General features: G+C 40.2%; 1 protein-coding gene and 1 long non-coding RNA gene across 3 annotated transcripts in view; one reads left to right on the top strand and one right to left on the bottom strand.

The window, feature by feature from the left end:
- Positions 1-7,757: 7,757 nt before the first annotated feature.
- LOC140463476 (uncharacterized) lies at positions 7,758-23,809 on the bottom strand. The gene is made up of 3 exons (XR_011954686.1): positions 22,923-23,809; positions 12,530-12,653; positions 7,758-12,367 (listed from the first exon to the last, which is right to left on the bottom strand). It is a non-coding gene; the product is annotated as an uncharacterized lncRNA (long non-coding RNA).
- The window catches only part of LOC140463474 (fibroblast growth factor receptor 2-like), a 183,425-nt gene continuing 180,555 nt past the window's right edge, over positions 21,849-24,718 (top strand). For both annotated transcript variants that reach the window (XM_072557472.1, XM_072557468.1), the window contains exon 1: positions 21,849-21,991. The gene's annotated coding sequence lies outside the window, so the exon portion shown is untranslated. The remainder of the gene's footprint in view (positions 21,992-24,718) is intronic.

Below are 24,718 nucleotides of genomic sequence, written 5' to 3'. Positions count from 1 at the left end.
TCTATCTATGTGATATTTTATAAATTCTGACTTTGGAAATAAAACCAGTCTGACTCAAGGTTGGAATACATACAGACTCTAACCTCACACCTTTAATGCATTATCTGAGCTGAGATGTCACCTTTTATTTTTATAAAATCTTGAGTTATCTTGGGAATGTGACTTGAAAGAAGTTCTGGGATTTAGACATTAATGAATCGAAACCTGTAACCCATTCTAAAACATGAAAGACTTAACAGCAATCTAGGTTTGTTCAATATATCGTATCAGTTGCATGACAATATGATCTTGTGCTATAGATTCTGTGTCCTATGATCCTGCCCCACTAGCTACTTGACGACACAGCAGCGCTCCAAAAGCTATACTTTCAAATAAACCTGTTGGACTATAACCTGATGTTGTGTGGTTTTTAACTTTGTCTACCCCAGTCCAACACCAGTACCTCCTGCAGTCCTCAGATGTCACAGTTGGGTTTTTAATTAGTCTGTACTACATCCTCTGCTTGCTGCAGCCTGAAAAAAATCCAAGTGCTGGAGAACCACTGTAACCCTTTTATTTTTAGATTAGATTCCCCACAGTATGGAAACAGGCCCTTTGGCCCAACAAGTCCACACCAACCCTCCGGACAGTAACCCACCCAGACCCATTCCCCTAACCTATATTTACCCCTGAGTAACGCACCTAACACTATGAGCAATTTAGCATGGCCAATTCAACTGACCAGCATACATCTTTGGATTGTGGGGGGAAAGCGGAGCACTCAGAGGAAACCCACGCAGACACGGGGAGAATGTGCAAACTCCACAGAGACAGTCGCCCGAGGTGGGAATCGAAACCAGGTCCCTGGTACTGTGAGGCAGCAATGCTAACCACTGAGCCACTGCGCCACCCCAGAGAATATCATATCAATATTCTCTGACAGCGACATGTGTTTTACAAAATTAACTCAAATTTGGCAGTCATAAAGGGAGGTTGTATGTGTTCAGTTAAATTTAGCAACAGTACAAATAAAGTTAGTTCAGCAAATGCAGTACATGAATGTGATCTGTTGAATTATTTTCTCAATCAAAAAAGTTGTTCCTCAGAGCTTGAAAACTCATTTGTGCCTACATTTTAGCATCTCTGCTAGAGATCTCTGTACATCTTTATATTCCTTCTCTTCCATATATTGTTGCTTCTTCTGAAGTTTGGTAACTTAGGTCCTTTTGAAGCATACAGCATACTGCACAGCAATGTATTTTGGGAACTGCAAGATCTTACGACACCAAGCAACCTAAGCATCAAAATATTACTTCAAGATCCTAAAAATTCACTTACTGCTTTTGTCATCATGTACTTGTACAAACAGAGGTTGAGAAATGTTAAAGTCACAAAATTCTAAATTTTAACAGATAAACATACGAGGTAAAAACAATGATTGCAGATGCTGGAAACCAGATTCTGGATTAGTGGTGCTGGAAGAGCACAGCAGTTCAGGCAGCATCCAAGTAGCTTTGAAATCGACGTTTTCCTGATGAAGGGCTTTTGCCCGAAACGTCGATTTCGAAGCTACTTGGATGCTGCCTGAACTGCTGTGCTCTTCCAGCACCACTAATCCAGAAACAGATAAACATAGTCTATTCAAAACCCGCCTTGAAACTTGTCTTCAAGATAGAACTGTGCTACAAAGCTTTGCCTCAAGAATTAGGTGCAATTAGTTCTATCAGGAAAGGGTGTATGAGTGAACAATTTTTGAAATGGTGAAAAGGGGGGCAAAACACATTCTATTGAAAAATGATGTGGGTGCCAGTGTTAGATTGGGGTGGACAAAGTCAGAAGTCACACAACACCAGGTTATAGTACAACAGGTTTATTTGAAATCACATAAGCTTTCAAAGCACAGCCCCTTTGCCAGGTGTAATCTCCATCAGATGAAGGGGCTGCCCTCCAAAAGCTTGTGTGATTTCAAATAAACCTGTTGGATTATAACCTGGTGTCATGTGACTTCTGACTATTGAAATATGACATTGCTAGTGCTTGTGTATGCAGTCTATTATATCTCACACTCTGGCAAAACCACCACAGGCACAAAGTTAAGACTGTTTCCTTTGTTACTACTAGCAACCCCTGCTGAGTTGAATAAAGGTGTTGTGATATTGGAGGTGGGCATCTGTGGTCTCTTTAATGCTCTAACTGACAGTATATTCATTCACACCAGTTATATTTCTTGCAGCTGCCTGGAATGAACCAGCAAAATGAAATTTCAGATATAAAAATGGAAAATACTAGAAACATTCAAAAGTCTGAAAGTATTACATAGAACGTAGAACAGCACAGAACAGTACAGGCCCTTTAGCCCACTATGCTGTGCCAATCACTTATCTTAATCTAAGATCAACCTAACCTTCACACCCCTCAATTTACTGCTGTCCATGTGCTTATCCAGCAGTCACTTAAATGTCCTTAATGCCTCTGACTCTACTACCACCGCTGGCAGTGCATTCCACGCACCTACCACTCTCTGCGTAAAGAATCAACCTCTGAAATCTCCCCTAAACCTTCCTCCAAACACCTTAAAATGATGGCCCCTCATGGCAGCTATTTCTGCCGTGGGGAAATGTCTTTGGCTATCTACCTATACCTCTCATTACCTTGTATGTCTCTATCAAATTACCTCCAGTGTGAAAAGCCATAACTCACTCAACCTCTCTTCATAGGACATGCCCTCCAATCTAGGCAGCATCCTGGTAAAGCTCCTTTGCACCTTCTGGTCACCTCGTTATGGGAACCTTCCTCATTTGTGAGACAGAAACAGAGTTAATGTCCTGGGTTGATGATCATTCATTATTTAAATCTGTTTCTTCGCAGATATAGCCAAACCTGCTGACAATTCTGTTTGGATTTCAGATTTTCAGCATTTACATATTTTTTGCTTTATGGCTATATCAAAATTTAGTGTGATTTTCACTTCCATTGCCATAATTAAAGCATCTCTAAGTCTAGTTGAAGAAGGTGGTATACATCAATGATTGGCACTTTTAGGTCGCTTGATTCAGTTGGTAGAATTCTGAGCCAGTGCCATCATTCTCACGACAGGAGTTAAGCACGGAATCTGAACCACCATCTATATACTTCTGGTACCAATTCATAAGCACTCAAAATAGCCTGTTCGACATCTGCATAATCTCTTGACCCCTCATCTGACAGCGCTGCAAATATCTCATTAGCACTGCCTACCAGTTTAGTCTGAACTAGCATTACTCACAAGTTCTCTGACCATTCCTTTTTCAAATGAAATAAAGAAGGTTTTGACATCTTTCTCATCAAAATGTGGCAATATTTTAACATATTTGATTACATCACTACCTTCACTCTTCATCTCATCCTGTTAACTTGACTTTCCTGACTAATTAACAACTTCTGAAGTTCAAATTCTCTCCCCCTTTCTCCTCTCTCTTTGCTCAGCTAAGAACCCTCTCTCCCTTTTTGCTCTTTCTTTCTTCTCTCATGGCTCTTGTTTCACTTTCTTTATCTTTTAACTCCATTTGCCTCAATTGTACTTTAAGTTTTTCAACTCTACTGCACTTGTCTGTTTCTCTGATACACCTAAGTGCTTGACCAACTCCATTACAATTTCAGCTTTCCTTTTGTCCCTGGTTAAATCCAATTCAAACTTACTTGCTAATTCTAAAAATATGCCCTTCCTCAGTCTTTATAAACTTTTTGGCAAATTTGGGAAGCATTTTCAAACTCCAGAGCCTCTTTAGCAATATCAAGAGGCAGTTCCCTCACTTTTAATTTAACCAACCACAATTAACCAAAATTATATAAATTGTCTCACCTACATTTTATTTAAAGATCTAGGACACTAATCAGCAAGTTTTAAATCTGCTGGGATCTTTTGTACCCCAAATCTGCCCAAATCTCAGATTGGATCTGTCTAAACCTGTCCAATTTCTAGACAAGCCCCCAAACTGTTAATTGAACCAAATACCCAGATAAACTCACCTCCCTCGTAATCTGTTAAAATGAGTGACAGAGAACTCCTAAATTCCAAATTTCCTCAAATTGAAAATAACATTAATTTATTTTTTAACTCTAAAAGTGAACATTAAACAACTATTCACAACTCTAAGCTCCCCTTTCTTTTGACTGCTTATTACCTGCCTCCAATTCTATAACAATATAGTGTTCCAATAAGACACTTATTAAACTTATATCAACTTAATTTCAAAACCACACAGAGGCTGTTGTCTCCAGTGTCTGTCTTCTTCTGGCTGAAGATCTCCCTGGTCATCTTTTTTACTGCAAATATGTTTCATGTGAAAATATACCTTTGATAGAGTGTTTCCCAATTTTTTGGATCTGTGTTGATGGCCGTTGCTCTGTCTCCAATTTTCAAAATGTCTGCATTTTTATATCCCTAACATTGGATTGTCTCATTGGTTCAATGTTGGCAAAACAATAAATTCAAACTCAATTGGGTTTTAGTACCCTGGGGCATAATTTAAATTGAATGGTTAAATTTGAATTGTTGTCAAAACAGCAACCAAACCTCAGGTATCCATTTCACAGCAAAATGTTACATATTTCCAATTTTCTAGTACACTCTGAGACTGTCATCCAATCATACCACAGGTCCTTGTAAGCTGTCAGTTCCGAACAGCATTCACTGTCTCTTACAGGTACAGTACATGTCTTCAACTTCATAACATGCATAAAGAACAATATTTCTTTTCCTTATGCCCTAACATTTATTCCTCAATCAATACTGCAGATAATTGCTTTTCTCTTTAGGGCAGCACGGCGGTTAGCACTGCTGCCTCACAGCGCCAGGGACCCAGGTTCAATTCCTGCCTCGGGTGACTGTCTGTGTGGAGTTTGCACATTCTCCCAGTGTCTGTATGGGTTTGCTCCGGTTTCCTCCCACAATCCAAAGATGTGCAGATCAGATGAATTGGCCATGCTAAATTGCCCATAGTGATAGGTGCATTAGGTAGTGGAATGAGTCTGGGTGAGTTACTCTTCAGAAGGCTAGTCAGGACTTGTTGGGCCGAAGGGCGTGTTTCTATACTGTAGGGAACCTAATCTAATCATTGTTGTAGATAGATTTTATTCTATGCAAAACAGCTGGAACATTTTCTTTCTTAATAATAATCATTAAGCTAAAAAATGAAGTGCTGGTTATATACATTTTAATGTTTCTGAAAGATGTGCTAAGGCTTTACCTAAATACCATAAGGCCTAGGAGTAGAAGTAGGCTATTCAGCCCATTGAGTCTGCTCTGCCTTTCAATGAGGTATGGCTGATCTGAAAATCCTCACATTCACTTTCCTGCCTTTTGCCTGCAACCTTTGATTCCCTTATTACTGACTAAAGATCTGTCTATCTCAGCCTTGAATATTCTTAAGAACCCAACCCTGACAGTGTGCAGTAAAGAATTCTAGATTCATGACATTCAGAGGAGAAATTGCTCCACACCTGTCTTAACTGAGATTATGCTGTCTGGTCCCACAGGGGGAAACAACCTCTCTGCATTGGTCCTTTGAGCTCCTTAATCATCCTATATGTTTCAGTAAGTTTGTTTGTAAATATGTTTCTGCTCATTCTAATAGACTCCAGTGAGTAAAGGTCTAATCTACTCAACTTTTCTTCATAGGAAATCCCTTCATACCCAGAAACAACTCTGAACTTTCTCTGAACTGCATCCAATGCCAATATATCTTTCCTTAGATAAGGGGACCAAAATTGTTCACTGTATTATAGGTGTAATCTGACGAGCACCTTATACAGTTTCAGCATAAATTCTCTATTCTTACATTGCATTCCTTTGAAATAAAGGCCAGCAGTCCATTTGCTTTCACTTTACCTTTTGAATTTGGGTGCTAACTTTTCATGATTTATGCACAAGAACTTTCAACTTCCCCCATGCTGCTGCTCTTTGCAACATCAATCTATTTAAATAGTATTCATCTCTTCTATCTTCTAAAGTACATGGCCTCACATTTTCCTACATTATATTCCAAATGCCAAGTTTTCAACTCCTCACTTAGTCTATCTATAAATTCCCTCTATTGACTCTTCTTTTGTCATCCTCACCATTCACTTTCCCACCTATTTTTGTGCCATTCACAAACTTGACAATAGTACATTCATTTACCTCACCTAAGTCAGGATTAAATATTGTAAATAATTACAGCCCCAGCACTAATCCTCTGTGGTACTCCACTAGTTACAATTTGCCTTCCTGAAAATGCCCACTTTATCCCAACTCTTACCTTCTATTAGTTGGCCAATCCTTTATCTATGCTGATATACTACCAGTGACATCTCAGACTCTGACCTTATTAAATAGCCTTATGTGTTGCAGTTTATCAAATGCTTTTTGGAAATCCAAATATATTTCATTGACTAGTTCTTCTTTATCCATTTGCTCCTTAACTCCTCAAATAATTCTATTAAATTGTCAGGCATGATTTCCCCTTCATGAAGCTATGCTGACTCTGCTTGATTCCATTACGTATTTCAAATGCTCTGCTGTTGCTTCCTTTATAATAGACTCCAACATTTTCCCAATGGCAGATATTAAGCAAACTGGCTTATTATGCCCCCAACCGCACCTTTCCACCTCCCATTTCAAATAAGGGTGTTAAAGTGAGTTTTTTAGTTCCTTGGGACTTTCCCAGAATCTCATGATTCTTGTAAGATTACCCCCATTAACATCTCTCTGCAGCTACTTTCTTTAAAATCCTAGCATTCAACCCATCAGGTCAAGGAGACTTATCAGCCTTTAGCCACATTTGTTTCCCTAGTACTGTTTCTCCAGTGCTAGATATTGAATTTATTTCCTCACTCACAATCCACTTTTGCCCTTGGATTCCTTGGTATTATTGAAATGCTGTTTGTGCCCTCTTCCACGAAAATTGACGCAAAGTATTTACTCAATTCTTCTGTCATTTCCTAATTCCTCATTATTATTGCCCCTGCCTCATTGTCTAAGGGTGTCTCTTTCTGAGCCTCAAGTCATCTTTAATATGCAGCACAGTGGCTCAGTGGTTAGCATTGCTGCCTCAGATCGCCAGGGACCGGGGTTCAATTCCCACCTCGGGCAACTGTGTGTGTGGAGTTAGGACATTGTCTGTATGGGTTTCCTCCGGGTGCTCTGGTTTCCTCCCACAGTACAAAGACATGCAGGTTAGGTGAATTGGCCATGCTAAATTGCCCATAGTGTTAGGTGGATTAGTCATTGGTAAATGTAGGGGAATTGGTGGGCTGCTCTTCGGAGGGTCGGTGTGGACTTATTGGGCCGAAGGGCCTGTTTCCACACTGTAGGGAATCTAATCTAATCTAATCATGCTTCCTCATGAAGGCCCGTTTAGGTGTGGTAAGACACAGTGTGGAATTGATCATGTACTACTTCTACTGCAGTTCCTTCTTCAGAATCCATATTAATTTGAGGCTTAGTACACTGCTACTGCGCAGTACACAAGGGCAGATTTCTTGCTACACCAGCTTCTTGGTTACAATACAAAATATTACAGTTCAAACAGTTTTTAATTGGCACAAAACAAGAAAATGAGTCACACTAAAAATTATAGATAGTGAACTTTAGTAGACTTTTTAAAGCTACTTTTCTATGGAAATAGCATTTCAATATGGAACATTCATGAAATTATAAACATTAATGCAGAATTTTCAAAGAAGAACTGGCAAGGAGGAATTACAACAAATGTTGGTGTTTATTAATAATTCATTGTTTTACAAAAATATGGTTTCTGTACAAACAAAAGTAATACAAACAAATATATTTAGTTTAAGAAAGTTAGGTATATTAGTGCTCACCATTTTGTTTCAGCTATATCCAAAGTCAAAACATTACTTACTGTACACCAACTGTGAATAGTGATAGTCAAATGAATGTTTGGTAGGCACATTTCATTAAGTTCCAAACACCGTCCTGTTTCTGAAAGGGAAATGAGGCAAAGTAGAACTACATATCTCTCCTGGAGAGAGGAAAATGGTAAGAGCTGTACAGTTTCTTGCAACTCCTAGTAACTGACCAAATATGAGCAAGGTGATGGCCCACTGATATCATCACTAGGGCCAGTTAATGTTCTGGGGACGCTGGTTTGAATCCCTCCATAGAAGGTAGTCAAATTTGAATTCAATGAAAATCCTGGAATTAAGAGTCCATGAAACCATTGTCAATTGTTGGAAAAACCCATCTGATTCAATCATGTCCTTTAGGGAAGGAAACTTTATTCACAAAGCCATCCTTATTCAGTCAGGCCTGCATATGACTCCACACTACAGTCATATGGTTATTTTTTAACTGCCCTCTGAAGTGGCCTAGCCAACTATTAAGTTATAACAATTGATAGAAAATCGCTAAAAAGGAAATGAAGCTGAACTTACCATGTGGTGTCTACCTAGGCACTAGAAACAACAAACTTGATTAGTCCTGCAAAGTCCTCCTTACTGGGGGCTAGTGCCAAGATGTGTCTCACAGACAAGCAACAGTCTGATATAGTCATATTCATGAGATCATACCTTACAGTCAATGCCCATAAATAACATCACCGTCCCTAGGTGTGTCCTGTCCCACCAGCATAGCAAGGCTCAGTAAAGGTAATGGCACAGCAGTATGCAGTGGAAGTTTCCCTGGAGTCCTCAAAATTGACACTGGACAGGATGAAGTCTCATGGCACAAGGTCAAATGTAGGCAAGGAAAACTCCTGCTGATAGAATGTGTTATCAACAGCATCTGCTCAGCAATAATCAGCTCACTGATGTGGACAGTTTCTAAAGCAGATTTTATTTCAAATAAGGAGACCAAAAGTGCACACATTACTCTGGATGCGGTGTCAGCAACACTCTGTACAGCAGCAGTAAAACATCTATATTTCTCTTATATCTTACCTTGGAGGCTTATTTACATATTAATTAAACCCAATCTCTACACAAATGAGATTGGATGAATGATGGGTAACAAAGAGTAGTGATAAATTGTTGCTTTTCTAAACAGAGGAGTTTTGTTGTCAGAATCCCTAGGGGCTTGTTCAGATCCTTGCTTTTCTTAATACATAATGACTTAAGTGTACAAGGCACAATTTCAAAATTTGCAGGTGATCCAAAGCTTGGAAGCAGTGAAGAGTATAAAAGTCAGAAGGATAAAGACAAGCTTATGAAATGACTGGACAACTTGCAGATGAAATTTGTGTGAAGTATGAAGTGATTTCATTTGCTAGAAAGAGGAGGAGAAGCAATATAAATTTGGGCAGCACAGTGACTCAGTGGGTAGCACTGCAGCCTCACAGCACCAGGGACTAGGTTCGATTCCAGCTTCAGGTGACTGTCTGTGTGGAGTTTGCACGTTCTCCCTGTGTCTGCATGGGTTTGCTCCAGTTTCCTCCCACAGCACAAAAGATGTGCAGGTTAGGTGGATTGGTCATGCTAAATTGCCTGTAGCATTAGGCGCATTAGTCAGAAGGAAATGGGTCTGGGGTGTTACTCTTGGGAGGGTCAGTGTGGACTTGTTGGGCCAAAGGGCCTGTTTCCACATTGTAGGAAATCTGATCTAAACTAAAATAAAGAAGGCCAATGAGCAGAGGAACATGCCAACTATATGAACACAAATCATTGAAAGTGTCAAAGAAAATTGAAAGATGGCTTAATAAAGATTGCTTAGGAGACAACCAATGTCTCACGTGGGATTTGGAACTTTACAAATACGACAGAATACAAAACAGGAATTTTACGACAAACCAGAGATCTAGCACGGGGATGATGGGCAAAGTAGTTCCATTCTGTGTGGTAATTACCCATTGTCCCCAAGAGACAATGGTCATTTCTATCCTTTTAGAAAGAGACAACTTGAGGGGCACCACTCTGCATCAATGTGGGTCAAGCCAAGGCAGGCCTCAATGAACTAAATACTGGTACAAGTACTTAACATGTGCACTGGCATTATTTTGTACCATCCTCTAGTCATCTGCCCAAATGAGTTTAATGCCATGCTGTACTATTACTACCAAATATTTTAGGTAATATGTGTACCTTTATCAGTAAGTATTTTGAAGAAACTTACAAACAAAGAAAACAAAAATTAAATCAGCTGATCTATATCTCTATCTCATTAACTTCACCGGTTATGAGAAAGTTCTTTGTGTGCTGAATGATTAAATTGTGCATACTGATATGGATAAACAACTAGTTAACTATTTACATAGTTCTTTGAAGTTTACCCAGTCAAAATCCTCAATAAGATTGTGATGATTATGATCATTTCTGTAATGCATTCCTTTTAGTCTGAAGTAGATTATTAATTATGATATCGTTATAACATTATGAAAACTATAACTAAGCATAGTCTCTGGGAAAATTTATGGTAAACAGAGGAACTGAAAATAGAAACAGATAAATAAAGATATAAAAATGTTCAGTGTGCTGCAGTCCAAATATTTCCATAAATCAACCCCAGAGATTTCCTGTCACCTAAGGCCCCTGTAGAAGTAGAGTAGATTTCAGGCATGATTGAAGGCTGAATTACCAATTATTAACTGTACTGAATTAACTTTGTCATTCACCAGTTTCAGCAATAATAAAATTCAATACAGGCATGAAACTCAGCTTAGGAGACAACCAATGACTCATGCAGTATCTCAACTATAATTCCATCAGATCTGTTATCAAAATAGTCCAAACACTGAATTGTCTGGCTGTGCAATTATGGTCTACCTGGACAAGGATAGATGTTAGGACAAAATCTATTTTTCCCCCAAATGTATATTTGAAATCACGACAGATTAACAAAATGTGGATGAGTATTGCCCATGTTTTTGTGTGCTATGATTGTTCACGATCGTTTAAAGTAAAGTCCAGGGTATTCACACAGCTAATTCTGGTGCAACTCATGGTGGATGAAATTTTGGTGAGGATAACAGTTAGCATCTTCCAGGACGTAGAGTAGTCAGATCATGAAATCAGCGTTCAAAGCTGATTGAATGCCAGTGCTGTTGTTTCAGAGCAGTGTTCCAGTTAGCATCCTGGCTTAAATGTTTGTTCAGCCTTAGATGATGATTAGCAGAAAAGTCCATTCCCCCAGAACTATTGAAAATGATCAGAACCATTTTCAGGTTTGTTATTGATTGTCACAAGTGCCAGTAGAAATCAATCAAAGAAGTCTTTGGTATATACAGAACTTCTTTAATATTTTTAAGGTATGCAATGAGTGATATGGTAAGTGCTAAAGGAGTTCATCCTGATTCAAGACTGTGGTGCCAAATTATGGGTGCAATTGTAAGTATTTCCCTTGCAAAATGGCATGCTTGGGAGAATGAGCAGCTGTAATACAAAGCAGAACCAGTTACTACATCAAGAAGCAGAGAAGAAAGAGCTTTCAGTTGAAGGACATATCTGTTCAGCATGCTCAGCAAGAAGTCTTATTACCAAAAGCTTAGCAAGGAATCTTGTGCCATACATTTATGCTTCACTGTAATATGTTATTATTATAAATTGTAATATTGTATGTACCTTAAATATGCTTTGTGCATTTTCTTGGTGGCAGTCCTCCATATGCCTTTGGCTGTTCTGATGCTCCAGTTTGGAGTAGTTCTACTCCAAAGGCTGAAGCATGGTTATAGAAGGCTATTAACTTCTAGTGGAGAAAATTACCTATGGCCTTGTAGGATGATATTTAGCAGCTCTGGGAGGAGATAGTTCAACTTTGCACCATCTCAGCGGACCTCTGGATTTGCTGGCTGATGAATAACAGCAAAGGCGCTGCTGAAATGTTAAGGAGGTTGGTGGCAGAGTGCTGTCAACCTGGAAGAGCTCCATAGCCCAATTGCTACTCCCCCAGGGCAGGCCTAACAACCAAGAAATCTGTTGGAGGACAGATTGCTTATTTTGCAAAAGAGGCTGAGACATCAGTTGTCAATAGCTATATGTTGGGTGGGTCCATAAGTGTGCTAATGGAATTGGTGCGAACTTACATCTTGCAAAGCAGATTCTTCAAGAAAAACCCTATTCCATGTTGGTATGGACTCTGCCAAGCACTTTGATTTTCAAGCAACCTTCTCAATGCTTCAATCATTGTCTTTGCCTTCAAACCTTCTTCTCTGAGAACATTGACGGTGTATTCTGAGTCTTCTACAGCAGATGTTGAGTGAGCTAGCATTAGCTAGATTCTTGCTCCATACACTGACTGCCAAACATTCGTGCTTGCTGTTTCAGCATATGTCGACCCCACCTCTAACCCTTGAAGATACCTGCATTGTCAGTTCTGAGCTGGTGGTTGAAAGTGTGAAATCAAGTGACAATGTATTCTCATCATCACTCTGTTCATAATGTTTCTCTATTGACTGGCCAGATTGGATCTCTTGGGTGTCTGAAAGGAATAAGATACAAGGGTAAGGCTGCACTGACAGGAGAGGGGTATTGTAAGAGATATATGCTTAGACTATCTGCAGAATGTAATGTAGAAATTTTTGTGAGATGAGGAAGCAGGAATGAGAAGGTGGATTAGGTAAACACCGCAGGATACCATTACCTTCAGTGGTTTCAGCCACATTTTCATCAATGGCCAGCACCATCTTCTCCAATGGGGTTAGATCATGTATGTCCACCTCTCCTGATCTGATTCATTAAGAACTTTGAGTGTACAACGCCTTCTTCTGCAAGAGAGAGAGAGAGAGGTGTGTCAATGAATGTGTAGCACAGTGACTCAGTGGTTAGCACTGCTGCCTCACAGCACCAGAGATCTGGGTTCAATTTCAGCCTTGGGACACTGCCTCTGTGGAGTTTGCGCATTCTCCCCGTGTCTGCGTGGGTTTCCTCCATGTGCTCTGGTTTCCTCCCACAGTCTAAAGATGTGCAGATTAGGTGAATTGGTCATGCTAAATTGCCATAGTGTTCAGGGATGTGAAGGTTTGGTACATTAGTCATGGGAAATGTAAAAATAACGGGATAGGGGTATGGATCAGGGTGAGATTATCTTCAGAGGGTCGGTGTGGACTTGTTGGGCCAACTGGTCTGTTTCCACACTGTATGGATTTTATGAATCTAGTTCTATGACCTTCCGTGTGGGTTTCCTCCGGGTGCTCTGATTTCGTTCTACAATCCAAAAATGTGCAGGTCAGGTGAATTGGCTATGCTAAATTGCCCATAGTGTTAGGTGCATTAGTCAGAGGGGGAATGGGTGTGGGTGGGTTACTCTTTGGAGGGTCGGTGTGGACTTGTTGGGCCGAATGGCCTCTTTATACACTGTAGGGAAGCTTGAAAAAAGATTTAAGTGATAAAATCCTGCCAAGATTGTTCAAGCTGTTCGATGTTGATGTGAGGGTTTCAGCAGGACTAATGTGAGTGTGAGACTAAGCATTATGCTTATTAGGAGTGAGTACTAATTGGTAAGACTGGAGGAAGTTAAAGGATGGAGAATGTGGTGAATTGAGCAGTAGTTAAAGCTAATCATGCAGTTGATGGAATTTGTCATTTAGAGATACATACAGTGTAGACATCCCAGAAACTGGAGACATGCTCTAAAACTAACCATATCCCCACCAAGCTATTCCAGTACAACTACAAACACTGACATTGAGGTTAAATCCAATCTAGTTAATTACTGCCTCATCAGCCTCCTCTCAATCATCAGCAAGTGATGGAAAGGTGTCATCATCAAGGTTATCAAATAGCATGTACACTGTAACAACTTGCTAAGTTTAAGTTCTACCAGGCTCGCATGGCTCCTGATTTCACAGATCCAAAAATTGATAAAAGAGCTGAACTCAAGAAGGGAAGCAGTATTTGATAAATTTAGTATCAAGGAGCCCTGGTAAATTTGAGATCAATAGCAACTAAGGGGAAAATTCTCCACTTAAGCACAAAGGAGGATGGTTGACTTTGTTGGCAGACAAACACTTGAGTAGCAAGACATTGCTGCACGAGTTCCTCAGAGTAATATCCTAGTCCCAATGATCTTCAGCTGTTTCATCAATGGCTTTCCCTCCATCGTATGTCTGGAACTCAAAATGTTTGCTGATTGCACAATGTTTAGTACCATTGCATACAACTTAATGCATCCATATCTATATGCAGCAGGACCAAGGGAATATTGGGTTGGGATGGTAAATGGAAAATAACATTTATGTCACACAAGTATCAGACAATGTCTACTTCCAACAAGAAAGAATCTAACCATCTCCCTTTGAAATTAAAGTGCAGGACCACCACTGAATCTGCCAATATCAATATCTTGGAGGTTACAATTGACCATTCACAGAAATGCTATGACAGGTCGTAGACTGAGGATTCAGAAACCATATAACCCCTGACTTATCACCTCCTGACTCTACAAAGCCTCTATAAGATACAGGTCAGTAATGCAGTTGAGTACTCTTCACATGCCTGGATGAATGTGCCTCCAATAACACTTAAGCTTGACACCAGTTGATGCCAGTTTGCTTAATCAGTGCCTGATCCACATTCACTCCCTCCATCACTGTGGTGTTGGTGTATACCACATACAAGAACTGCTGCAGCAACTCACCAGGTTTCTTCAACAGCACCTTCCAGACCCATGACCTCCAACACCAAAAGCTACATGGGACCAGAGTGGTAATTTCCTCTCCAAGCCACACACTATTCTAACTCAGAACTATATTGTCATTTGCTCACTTTCACTGGATCAGCATCCTGGAACTCTCTTCCTAACAGCATATTGGGAGCACATTTATTAGATGGACTACAGATGGGTCACCCCCACTTTCTCATGCATACGTATGCCAAGTCCAGATTCTCGAGTCATGTGTAGCTACTGAAGGTCATGTGTCCAATGTTGACCATAACAAATGAGTGATTAGTAAAGCTGGTCACTATCTACAGCTGGACATTCAACCATTCGTTGGCTTATGGCAGAGGAAAGGTGACTGGGCTGGTTGGAAGATTCAGCCCTTGCCCATGAAGGGTTATGTTAATCTGGCCTTGTGAGGGTCTGTGAGCTGAGTGTCCTGACTGAGCGGAGATCATGTACGTTAAAGATCTTGCTTAAACTGCACTGTTTTCACCACCACTGTGTCCACAACCAAATTATTTCTTTTGAAGCTTTTTTTAATTCACTCATGGCTGGGACTTTTCAGAGTCGCTGGCTGGGCCAGCATTTATTGCCTATCCCTAGTTGCACTTGAGAAGATGCATGATGAGCTGCCTTCTTGAACCACTGCATTCCATGTGCTGTAGGTTGACCCACAATACCCTTAGGAAGGGAATGCCAGGATTTTGACCCAGCAACAGTGAAGGAATAGCAACGTATTCCCAAATCAGGATGGTGAGTGGCTTGGAGGGGAGCTTGCAGGTGGTGGTGGTGTTCCTATGTGTCTGCTGCCCTTGGGAAGGTGCTGTCAAAGGAAATGTGATGAATTGTTATGACTGTGCTGATAATCCAGCTCCACTCCCCCTCTTTATCAATGTTTTGATTCAATCAAGTGGCCAACTAGTTCCCTTGGGTGTTGCCATCCAGAAAAAAAAGGCTTTCATCAGGCTTCAAAAGACTCAATCAATCTATTAGTAACACAAACGGTGGTGAGGTCACATTTGGAGTACTGTGCAAAGTTCTGAGCACCCTACTATAGGAAGGATATTATTAAACTGGAGAAGGTGCAGGAAAGATTTACAGTGATGTTACCAGGACTGGAGGATTTGAGTTGTAAGGAGAAGGTGGGACCATTTTCACTGGAGCATAGAAGGTTGAGGGGTGACCTTATAGAGATTTACAAAATCAAGAGAGGCATAGATAAGGTGAATAGCAAAGGCCTTTTCCTGAGGAGGGGGATTTCAAAACTAGAAGGCATATTTTTAAGGTGAGAGGAGAAAGATTTAAAAGGGACCTGAGCAGTAACTTTTTCATAGACGGTGTTTGTATATGGAACGAACTGCCAGAAGAGGTGGTAGATGTAGGTACAGTTACAATACTTAGAAGATATTTGGACAAGTATGTGAATAGGAAGGTTTTAGAGGAATATTGGCCAAATTGGGCAAGAGGGATTAGTTTAGCTTGACAAACTTGGTTGGCATGGATGAATTGGACCGAAGGGCCTGTTTCAATGCTATATGATTCTATGACCTGGAATTTAGGAGCAGAAGTAGGCAATTTGGCCTGTTGTTTTGCTTCACCATTCAATAATATCATGGCTGATCCAATTGTGTCCTCATTTTTCTGGCTATACCTGATACCTTTAGACTTTCCACAATCTGGGGAAGAATCCAGTCCCATTACTCTGCAGGAAAAAAAAAATTCTTCTATTCTCTGTTTTCAATGAGAGACCCCTTATTATTAAACTTTGCCCTCTAATTCTTGTTTCTTGCATAGTGGAAAACATCTCAGAATTTATCAAGTTCCTAAGAATCACCTCTGACTCTTTTGAAATGGATACAGGCCCCAACATGTCCAAACTTTCCTCATAAGGTAGCTCCATCATCCCAATAAACAATTATGTAAACCCTTTCTGAAATATTTCTAATGCAATTACATCCCTTCTTAAATGAAACCAAAACTACATAATACTCTTATGATCTCACCATGTACAGCTGTAGTAAAATATCACTGAGATACCTAATTCCCCTTGCAATAATAGCAATATTCCATTTGCCTTCCTTATCACTTGCTATATCTGCATAGTAACTTTTTTGTAATTCATGAATCAGGACCCTTAAATCTCTATCTCAGAATTCGACAATCTCTCTCCACATTAGTTGCAAGTCAATTAACCTACCTAAATCCCTTTGCAGTCTCCCTAAGTCCTCTTCACAATTTACTTTCTTTCTTATCATTGTGTCATCTTCAAGTTTAGCAACTATACATTTGGTCCTTTCATCCAAGTAATTTTTACAGATTAAATTATTGAAGCCTCAAAACTAATCCCTATAGCACATCACTAGGTATTCCCAGCTAGACTGAAAAATCCATTTATGCCTATTCTCAGTTCCCTGTTAGCTAAGCAATCCTGTAGCCATGCTAATACTTATCCTCCTACACCATGGGCTCTTATTTTGTGTAGTAACCTGTGATGTGACATATTATCAAGGGCAATTAACCCTTGATGCCAACATCACACGAAAGAAAGATGCAATATCATTGAATTTGAGGACTTTGTTCGGTTTCTTGGGCTCGACTGCTGCCACAGCTATCTGTCCCCACTGCTTTTTCACTATGTGTCTTGAAGACTTGCTGTAGAGTACATCTCTCTTTTTTTACCATCCCCTGTTTAAGAACTCAAATACAGCATTAGAAAATATGTACTTGTGCTCTCCAATAACATGGTAAATTTTCTGTGCTTTCCACTTCAGAGACCACTCAAACAGGTCTCCCAAAACTTGTTTCAACAACAATACATCTTCCCTAAAAGAGATGCAAAATAAGTAATATCAACAAGTATTGATTTTGGTGCCATGCTGATGAATGTAGCCAATAATCAGCAGGTTTATCACGAACCAATGGTATGAAGACGTTTTGTTGCTTGCATTACATTCATACATCATGATTCCTGCATCTGTTTTCAGGAACTTTCTAACTTGGCCCTCCCAAACCCCTGTAATGTTTGGTACTGGCTGTGATTGAAGTACTTTATAAAGTGCATTTTGGAAATTATGATGATAACATCAATTTCACTATCTTCCTATTCTGGTCATGGCCTTATAGAACTCCATGACACAAACAAGGCAGACTTCATTTTCTGAAGATATGCTAAATATCTTCAATAAGTATATAATTTATCAAGTTACACATCCTGCATGAAGTTTCCAACACAAAATAAATCACATTCATCCATAGTTTTGAAGGCCTAATCTTTGCTTTCTTAAATAGAGTCAACAAATGACCATTCTCTAGTTACAGAGAACAAAATTAGACCTTATTGAATTACTAAGGATATAAGCAATGGCTCATACTGGATTCCAGTGACTTGGAGCATTTTGAAGTAAGTGACATTATGCCTATTCACTATCAATCTTAATTCATTAATTATAACTAAAATCAATTCCAGTACTAAATGGAAGCAATTTTGTTGCACATCTATTAATTAACACTGGGATTGTAGAATTGTCTTCAGAAATTAACACTGAAGAAAAATAACATGCCATGCAACCTTTCCCCTGTTCTTTAGCTCTTTCTATCATGATTACAAAAAGCATTGTCATCATTGATTGCAATTATTTGTTTCCCTTTTATTTTCTAATGCTATCTCAGGAATTTAACCTTTTTTAATATTTTGGTGTTAACTATGGTTCAGAGGTAGCTCTCTTGGATGTAAGTCCGCAGTTCAAACCCCATGGCAGAAACTTGAATATTGAATCCTGGATGATTTGGATGAGAATATAGAGGGCATGTTTAGTACGTTTACAGATGACACCAAAATTGGTGGCAAAGTAGACAGTGAAGAAGGGTTTCTAAGATTACAAAAGGACCTTGATCAAATGTGTTATGGGCTGAAAAATGGCAGATGGAATTTAATCCAGATAAATGAAAGGTATTGCATTTTGGTACAACAAGCAAGGGTAGGGCCTTCGGTAGTGTTGTAGAACAAAAGGACCGAGGGGTTCAGCCACATAATTCTTTGAAGTTTGCATCATTTATAGACAGGGTGATTAAAAAGGCATTTAGCACGCTTAACTTCATTGCTCAGTCCTTTGAGTATCGGAATTGGGAAGCCATGTTGAGTTTGTATAGGACATTGGTGAGGCCTCTTCTGGAATACTATGTCCATTTCTGATCACCCAGTTATAGGAGGGATATTATTAAGCTGAAGAGGGTACAGAAGAGATTTACCAGGATGTTGCCAAGTATGGAAGGTCTGAATTATAAAGAAGGCTGGATAGCTGTGACTTTTTTCACTGGAGCATGGGAGGTTGAGAGGCCACCTGATAGAAATTTATAAAATAATGAGACTATACATGGAGTTAATGGTAGATATATTTTCCCTAGGATGGGAATTTCAAGACTAGGAGGCACATTGTTAAGGAGAGAGGAGAAAGATTTTAAAAAGATGTGGGGACAATTTTTTTCAAACAAAGAATGGTTCGTATGTGGATGAAACTTCCTAAGGAAGTGGTAGATGTGGGTACAATTATAATGTGTAAAAGACACTTGGATAAGTACATGAATAGGAAAGGTTTGGAGGGATATGGGCCAGGAGCAGGTGGGTGGGACTAATTTAGTTTGGGATTATGTTTGGCATGGACTGGTTAGTCTGAGGGGTCTGTTTCCTTGCCGCATGACTCATGATTTTAGTGGAACGTTGCTGTGCAACACTGACTTACAGTCAGAACTTAATTGGTTGTAAAAGGTTTTGGGACTTCTTGCATTCATAATTTTTTTGAAGGTAACAAATCATCCTGAACCCTATTTTTTCTTCAAATACCTATATCAATAATGATTTAGAATCATTTTTCAACATTAAATTAATAGCTTTATTTATCTACAAGACCTTACTATTCATTTTAAATGATATTGTACAGGAGTCTGCTCAGTTCCAAAGATCTTTTTCAAACTTAAAATGAATTTAATTTTTTTCATCACATTCAAATCTTTACTATGCAAAATAACTCAAGGAAGATAATTGGGTAAACTGATGTGAGGTTATCAACATTGCAACAAAGAAATCAAGCTGTGTAATTGGTTATCAATCTAAGCTGGGAGGCTGCTGAGCAAGGTGAGGGCCCATGGTGTTTGAGGTGAGCTGCTGGGATGGATTGAGGATTGGCTGTCTAACAGAAGGCAGAGAGTTGGGATAAAAGGTTCTTTTTCAGAATGGCAGCCGGTGACGAGCGGTGTCCCGCAGGGTTCGGTGCTGGGGCCACAGCTGTTCGCATTATATATTAATGATTTGGATGAGGGAACCGGGGGCATTCTAGCGAAGTTTGCCGATGATACGAAGTTAGGTGGACAGGCAGGTAGTACTGAGGAAGTGGGGAGGCTACAGAGGGATCTAGACAGGTTGGGAGAGTGGTCCAGGAAATGGCTGATGGAATTTAACGTGAGCAAGTGCGAGGTCTTGCACTTTGGCAAAAAGAATAAAAGCATGGACTACTTTCTAAATGGTGAGAAAATTAATAAAGCCAAAGCACAAAGAGATCTGGGAGTGCTAGTCGAGGATTCTCTAAAGGTAAACATGCAGGTTGAGTCCGTGATTAAGAAAGCGAATGCAATGTTGTCTCTTATCTCAAGAGGGCTGGAATATAAAAGCAGAGATGTACTACTAAGACTTTATAAAGCTCTGGTTAGGCCCCATTTGGAGTACTGTGTCCAGTTTTGGTCCCCACACCTCAGGAAGGACATACTGGCACTGGAACGTGTCCAGCGGAGATTCACACGGATGATCCCTGAAATGACAGGTCTAGCATATGAGGAACGGCTGAGGATACTGGGATTGTATTCGTTGGAGTTTAGAAGATTAAGGGGAGACTTAATAGAGACGTACAAAATAATACATGGCTTGGAAAAGGTAGATGCTAGGAAATTGTTTCCGTTAGACGAGGAGACTAGGACCCGTGGATACAGCCTTAAAATTAGAGGAGGTCATTTCAGAACAGAAATGCGGAGACATTTCTTCAGCCAGAGAGTGGTGGGCCTATGGAATTCATTGCCACGGAGTGCAGTGGAAGCCGGGACGCTAAATGTCTTCAAGGCCAAGATTGATAGATTCTTGTTGTCTAGAGGAATTAAGGGCTACAGGGAGAACGCTGGTAAGTGGAGCTGAAATGCGCATCAGCCATGATTGAATGGCGGAGTGGACTCGATGGGCCGAATGGCCTTACTCCACTCCTATGTCTTATGGTCTTATAAGCGACCCAAACCTGCACAAGCCTTAAGTAAATATACAGAGGGGGTAATACAAATGTTGGGGATGGCAGATCATAGTTTGAGGGGAGAAAACAGTGCAGTCGTCGAAATTTTGTCACAATACTAGTTTACAAGATGCAAAAATAGGCAAGAAAAGAAATATATTATTGTTCTAATTCCAATCAAAAACAGAAATTGCTTGAGAAATTCAGCTGGTCTAGCAACATCTTTGGAGAGAAGCAGAGTTAACGTTTCAAGTCCACTGACCCTTCTTCAGAACTGACATCAGTTCAGAAAAGAATGGAATATATGCTGAAGATAGGGGCCGGGGAACGGAGTGAGAGGACTAGCGCAAACGGAGGTTGGAGAGATAATGACTCGCTCTAGGCTCCATCTCTGCGTATCTGTTAACTTCCCCCATTTCCGGCTCCGCCCCATGTTCAGCATACACACCTTTTCCTAACTTCTGTCAATTCCAAGGGTCACTGGAATGGAAACAATTTAGCTTTATTTGCACAGATGCTGATAGACCTGCTGACTTTCTCCAACAATTTCTGCTTTTGTTTTAGATTTTCAGCATCCGCAGTTCTTCATTTTATTGTTATAATCTATATAGTCTCAATGAGAAAAAAAAATCAGAGTAGAACGTAATAATTCAGAGTTTACGCTTGGCAATTAATTAAATCAATAAAAGAAGAAATCAATTAATACGAAAACTGACTGGTTATTATCCAACTTGGTGATTACTATCAGGGGAAGGCAGCACAGAGGAAAATCTGCACGCCAATTAACCTGTCACAGACGTTTAACAGGTTTCTCTGATGCGACATTAGCACAGACCCAAAAGCAAGCTTTCTGCTAGATATCCCAAAACGAGTAATAACATAAGAACATGACAAGGAAATGGGAAGCTAAAGAAAAAGGAATGAATAAACATGAAAAGTGACGTCTTCACATTTGACACGCAAGCTTGGAGTGAAACAGTCGGAGAGTTGTTAGGAGTTGATAGCTTGCTGCCAGCGCCTGTGGAAAGCGCAGTTTGCTGGATGAGTGTTGCGGGCTGAGATCACGTGAGGAGAGCAGCCCTGGAATTCAGTTCAAATGGCAAGTGGCTGAAAGTTTACGATTCGCTGAACGCAGCCAAGAAACGCTGTTAGTGTTAACAAACATATAAACACTCAGGTGAGTGCAAAGCAACCTTTTGCCAATCTGCAGGCTTCCACTTCGCTGCAAGAAGAATAAATTGGACGAGTCTCGCAGATGTCAAGGGAAAAAAAACTTGGGAGCGTGTTGTTAGAAAGAAAGGTTGTTGCCAGTGCAGATTTAATCAGAAAGTAGCAGAAGATGGCGACTCGATCACCTTTTTTTTTAGTTGCCCTGGATTGAAGCGAATTGTGTCGATGTCCTCTGATAAGTAGTATGTTTGGAGAAGCGAGCTTTTACAATGCAGCCTCCCCCTCTTAATTTGGCGTGAAATGAATGAGAATCTAAAATGATTGGGGGGGAGGGTGAAGGTGGTTAAACTTCACTGTGATAATCGCTGCTCAGGGAAAATAAACAAGAGGCAGGTACCACTGCATTTCTATCACACTTAGCCTGTATTTCTTTTCATGTTTCCTCTCCCTATTTAATAAACATACTAATAATATTCTCACGTGAGGAACTGGGTGTACAGTCAGGTCTAATAGAGAGATGGAGAAAATTAGGCGTTCAATGCAAACTTATGTACCAAATGACAGCACGGATACGAAGCAAGAGTTTCCAGTTCGAGCAGGGAGGCGGGGAGGAAGATTCAGTAAAAACACTCCGTCCAAATGAAGACCTCGTTAACTTTAGGATGAAATAAGCTCTCACTCCGCCAACTTTGAGAATAAAGTGATGATTGGGGAGGTGGTGGGGGATACAGCAGCAAGTAATTTGGAGCGAGGAGTGGAGGGCAATACTTTTCGCTCTGGAGAGCCAAATTTTAATCATCTGAGAGACAGCGACGGAGGAAAAACGTTAGGGGGCCGCTGGGCTGAGGTTAGAAACTAGAAGGTGGACCGAATCGCCTCAAAGTCGCTGCTGTAGACTCTGAGCTGAACCCACTTCGATCAAAAAAAAAGAAACGTACCTGTAGAATGATCGGGTAAACGCGAGGAATTTAAAAAAACCTGCCGGGCAAATATTAAAAACACCAAACCGCATCGAAACGTCGCTTTTCTTTCCTCCAGCACTTTCTGCCATTCAATACAGCTCGGATTACTTCATCCATTTTCCGCTAACTACCCACCATTAGATGCCCGATAGACATTTACGATGGGGTGTAGTTTTTTTGGGTGGGGAAAAATGACCATTTTCTGATTTTGTTTTAAAAAATGCTTTTTCTCTCTTTCGGCGTGATGCTTGCACCGAAGGAATTTCCTTTGCTGCAAGTTCCCCACATTCGGGACTGACCTCCCGACAAAGGGAGGAGTGTGTTAGGACGGAGGGGGACGGTTGGTAACGGTTTATTTAAACCAGGGGCCTCCTCGCGCGGGGAGCGGGAGTTCTGTTTCCCTGTCTGTGGTCGCCTCGCGGCGGGGCGCCCTCTCAGGCTTGTCCGAGCTCAGCTTTTACTACGGAGGCTGTTTCATCGTTGGCACTGGACATGGGCGAAATGTTAATGGAGCAGACGTAGAACTACAACGGCGCCTTAGCATTGGGCATCCCTACAGTGCGGGAGCAGTCTATTCGGCCCATCGAGTCCAGACCGACCCTCTGAAGAGTATTCCACTCAGACCTACGCCATCCCCATAACCTTGCATTTTTCCCTAGCAAATCCATCTAGTGTGTACATCACAATCACCTGATGAAGAAGCAGCGCTTCGAAAGCTAGTACCTCCAAATAAACCTTTTGGACTATAACCTGGTGCTGTGATTTTTAACTTCATCTTTGGACTGGTGAAGGAAACCCATGCAGACACACAGAGAATGTCTGTGTGAAGTTTGCCCACCCCCTGATGCTGCCTGACTGACTGTGTTCTTTCAGCCTCCTGCCTGTCTATCCTGGCGCTTTGAGGAAGTAGTGCTAACCATTATGCTATTACCTTCACATAGATATACGACTTCTGCAAAAATGTGTTCAGGGTGGTAGGGTATTTGGGTAGAGTTTTATAATGAAACAAGCCCCTCTAATTTGCTATCTCCGTAGCTGCCTTTGGAAATTCTGATGTTTTACGTTTTAAATTTGTTTTTTGTTAGTGTGATGTTGATTGGTTTATCCAAATTAAAGAGAAGGGCGAGAAGCTGAAAATTTGGTAGACATCCTGGGGAGCCTTAAATGGTCTGGAAACATATGTATAATTGTTCTATATATTCATATCTTTTGATACCTTTGCAAAAAACGTGAAGATTTAATGTTCAAGGCAAAAATTTGAAATGGTCACCAAAAAGGTCTATGTGAATTTTTCAATATTTGTCAATTAGAAAATAATTGTTTTTTTTAATCCTGTCTTAACCATATGTTCCCACATTCATTTAGGTAACTGTCACGATTACAAGACCACCAAAGTTATGATCAGGTTAAGGATCAGTAACTTTCAAACAAAGTTTTGTACTTAACAGAGCCATAGGATTCTGCCATTTTGGACAAATAGTAAACTTTTTACAATACAAAGTTAGTAAAATAATATGCTAAATATGCAATTTAGACTCAACATTGAGGATTAACTTGAAATAAATATGAATTAACAGGCAAACTGGTCATTCCCACAGAGCATTATCAAATAATAGACACAGTTAAGATACAACCCACATATTTTACTGCTGCCCACCCAGGCATTGCTATGTGGCTCATCAAATCTCATTAAAGCTCCTGTTCTTCTGTTTCAAAAATTCAGCCTTGAAATTTGCTCAAAACTGCACTGTCATGGACTGCCTCAATGAATA

This window comes from Chiloscyllium punctatum, chromosome 38, assembly GCF_047496795.1.
Source record: "Chiloscyllium punctatum isolate Juve2018m chromosome 38, sChiPun1.3, whole genome shotgun sequence".
Taxonomy (NCBI): domain Eukaryota; kingdom Metazoa; phylum Chordata; class Chondrichthyes; order Orectolobiformes; family Hemiscylliidae; genus Chiloscyllium; species Chiloscyllium punctatum.
The sequence above is the reverse complement of the archived record's forward strand: the minus strand, read 5'-3'. Positions and strand labels throughout refer to the sequence as shown.